The following is a 4198-nucleotide window of genomic DNA, read 5'->3' as shown; positions in this document are numbered from 1 at the left end:
AAAAGTATGGTGGACTAACTGATCTTTAAATCAGTTTATGAAAGAGCCCAATGCAAAAAAATGCATGTTGGGTCTTTGAAACAGTTCAAATCATTTCGATAATAATCCGTGAGGCCAAGTCATCATGCCCCTTATTCCCTGGGCGACACACGTGCTACAATGGGCGGGACAAAGGGTCGCGATCTCGCGAGGGTGAGCTAACTCCAAAAACCCGTCCTCAGTTCGGATTGCAGGCTGCAACTCGCCTGCATGAAGCAGGAATCGCTAGTAATTGCCGGTCAGCCATACGGCGGTGAATCCGGACTGACCCTTGTCGGCCAGTCGCCGCGGGCTCGACTTCCTGCCGTAAAGGCGCTTCCTGTCGAACACCATTGGTGCACGGTGGTCAGAATTAAGCATTAAAGAAGTAATGGCGCCAAGACTTTGGTCGTACTCACTGGGGAAGTCGGACACAAACCGGGGTAGTCAGCCATAATGGCGACTAAAGCATTATCTATGCTGAGCTGGTGGTACACCCCGTCGATCAGTTCCACCGCTAAGTCCGGATCCTCTTCGGAGGCCGGATCAAGGGACCTTTCTGGGTCTTCGGGTTGTGGGGCTGGGCTTTTTATGCCCTCCACATCCCGACGTAGTTCCTGTGTCAAAATCATACAATCAGACAATTGCCTTTAAAGGCACGGTTCAGATATGCATGCGACCGCTTACCCAGCTCCGAGGGTTGCTCATGGAAAATCCATTCAGAGGATTCGTGCGGAGGAAGTCCTCCTTCTCCCCCTTGTACAAGCCGGACAGGATATTCACCAGATCGTCGGCCGAGCCAGGTCCCTTGCGGCCGTGACGGGTGGCGTCGTCGTCTCCGTTGAAGTCCCACATGGGGTGGCCCCTATATTGGAGCGGCTGCACCCCACGCATAATGCATATGGCCATGACTCCGATCATGGTTAATCCGAAATGGGCTAGCAGCCGTATCCGGCCCATCAAGTAATGGACGCTACTATCATCTTCTTGTCGAGGGCTCCGTGGGCGCCAACTTAGGCATTTCTTCAGGGGAGCATTGCTGAACTCCGGAAGGCCGATCCGGACTGGATCCGGCAGTGGAGCGTCCTCCATATAAAACCACTCCGAAGGCCAATCTTCGGACACCTTCTTCGGGGTCCCGGACAGGTATCCGGTCCCGGCGATGCGCCATATTTCGGCTCCGCCCACTTGATATATCGACCCCTCGTGAGAGCGGGGTACGAGGCAGAACAGCCTCTTCCACAGCGCAAAATGGGGCTCAATGCCCAAGAACAGCTCACACAGAGCTACGAAGCCCGTGATGTGCAAAATGGAGGCAGGTGTAAGGTGATGAAGCTGGAGTCCGTAGAACTCCAGGAGCCCCCGGAGAAACGGATGTATAGGAAATCCGAGTCCCCTTATTAAGTAGGAGACGAAGCACACCCGCTCTCCTTTGGAGGGATTGGGGGCGCTCTCCGCCTGCTTCCTACCTTTGTAGGTGGCCAGTCCGGCTCGAACCGGAACCATGAAGGCCGGGGGAAGATATCCCTCTGCTTGGAGCGTCACTAACTCGCTGTGCGGGACTGAGCATCTCCTCCAATCTCCTGGCTTAGGGCTGGGAGCGCGAGAAGAGGAGCCGCGTCGACTGTCCATGTTGGAATGGGTTTGGTGTCAGATGCGCCTCGATGAGTGCTTGCGGATGGAGGATGATGTCATTTGGATCTGGATCCTCGCCTCTCTTATAGGCAGCTTATTTGCCCAGCTAGGGGGTAAAACATAAAAATACCCTGGCTTTTCACATTCGTGCGACGCGTGGAAGAAGACCATTATTGGACACGGAAGCCAAGGAGCGCAGCATTTATGAAGCAACCGGACACTATCCGGCAAACACATGGAGCATGAAGAAGAACCTGCCTTGCAAACGCCGAAGACAACATACGTGCCGGATTCGTCGTTATTGAAGCCTGGTTCGGGGGCTACTGAGGGAGTCCCGGACTAGGGGGTGTCCGGATAGCCGAACTATCATCATCGGCCGGACTCCAAGACTATGAAGATACAAGATTGAAGACTTCGTCCCGTGTCCGAATGGGACTTTCCTTGGCGTGGAAGGCAAGCTTGGCGATACGGATATGTAGATCTCCTACCATTGTAACCGACTCTGTGTAACCCTAGCCCTCTCCGATGTCTATATAAACCGGATGGCTTTAGTCCATAGGACGAACAACAATCATACCATAGGCTAGTTTCTAGGGTTTAGCCCCTTGATCTCATGGTAGATCTACTCTTGTAACCCACATCATCAATATTAATCAAGCAGGACGTAGGGTTTTACCTCCATCGAGAGGGCCAGAACCTGGGTAAAAACATCGTGTCCCTCGTCTCCTGTTACCATCCGCCTAGACGCACAGTTCGGGACCCCCTACCCAAGATCCACCGGTTTTGACACCGACAGTGGCTGTTGCCGGCGTCGTCAATCCCCATGCCTCCGCTCAGTCCGACCACCAACCACCACCACACCCCACTCCTCTTCACCTTATCTCATATTTCTCAAGATATCATTAGTTTTTACACATGGGATTACTCCCGCAAGGGTCAATCACAACAAGTGTTTTATAAAAAAATGCATCTTGATGTTCCGTGCAATGCACGGATCTTGCTTGTACTCCTACACAAGACTAAGTTGGTGATGCTGGTGTGTCTGCCATCCATCGTTTCTGACCATTAGATCTACATCTAACGATTGTGAGGTAAGTTGTTGCCTTTCCTCACCAACAACCCACTTGTCTACCAATTTGCAGAAAACCCCATATTTATTATCTTAAAACCAACCACATCCCTCCCTGACCTTACCAAAACAGCCCAAGGAATATATTCTAATTGAAACATAATATATCTCTAGTGACATATGTATATCAAAATTAGGGTGTTTTGTACCAAGTTTGTGAATAAGTATTATTCTAATTATGATTCGTTGCAACGGACATGAACATTGTTAGTATTTCCAACCATGCATTTTTTTTCTAGTATTCCATAGTTTTGAGTTTTCCATCAAGATATTAGTCACTCATGGTTGATATTTACTTTCAATCATGTACACATATGCACTATGTAACTAGCCTTGCTTATTGGCTTCCAAAGCTTAACTTTCACTCCTACTTACAATATGTAGAGTATTTAACAAAAAACTACCACTTTCAACCAGCCCTAGGAAGAATCTATTGTACAAAAAATAGCAAAAACATACCAAAAATTTCTTAATCCACGCCAAAAACTACTACCTAGTACTCCTACCGATTAGGTTTGTTTAAACCCATTTATGACTGGGTTGGCCCACACGTCCGTGCTGACGAGGCAGCTTAAACCAACACATTTTGTTTGACCGTTGACACGAGGGACCCACATCTGACCTTCTATCCTGTCATTCCCCCTCAAATCATTATTTTTCCTGAACATTACTTCAAACAGTACTGATGTGTGTTCGTCGGTGGCGCAGGTGATGAGCGAGTTAGCCACCGCTCCACCGGACGGGCCGGACACCGCGCTGGCCTCCGCATGGGTTGGCAGGCTGGCCCGAGCGTGACTCACGAGCGAGCAAGCCGTCGCGCTAGCCTTCGCTCGAGCCAGATGGCTGGCCTTAGCGCGGCACGCACGAGCAAGCCGTCGCGCTGCCGTGCCAATCTAGCTAGCAAACCTTGCAGACAAGCAGTTGGACGGAGCTATCTTGGCTAGCTAGCGGCCGCGAGCGCCGGACGAAGCTGGCATCCGGGCTGCCACAACATGGGATCCGCATTGCCGGCAGTTTTGACCTCGCCTTCTGCCGGCGGCGGTAGCTGCGTCCCATGGCCAAGGATGACTACGTGAGGTGGACGGGCCGGAGGTAGGAGGTCACTCGAGGATTTTTGTTGGTAAGAGCATGTACAATGGTTGATAAGGTAGTCTTATCTTAAGTCTGCCACATATGCAAGTGGTAGTAGTTTCTTGGCATTTTAGTGGTTTCTTGCATTATTAGTGGTTTCTTGTAAGGAACAATGTACGTACTACTAGCGACAAAAGGTGATTCTAGGTTGCATTGTACTCCAACGAGTACTACTAGTGGTCGCGGGAGTGTATACCTCGTTTTGTGGGTTCGATCCCGGCCGAACGCATGGCGGCCTTTTTTTAAAAATGGTACTACTACACTTCGCTGCGAGCCAATATTTTA

Source organism: Triticum aestivum, chromosome 4B (assembly GCF_018294505.1).
Source record: "Triticum aestivum cultivar Chinese Spring chromosome 4B, IWGSC CS RefSeq v2.1, whole genome shotgun sequence".
NCBI classification, from domain to species: Eukaryota; Viridiplantae; Streptophyta; class Magnoliopsida; order Poales; family Poaceae; genus Triticum; species Triticum aestivum.
The sequence above is the reverse complement of the archived record's forward strand: the minus strand, read 5'-3'. Positions refer to the sequence as shown.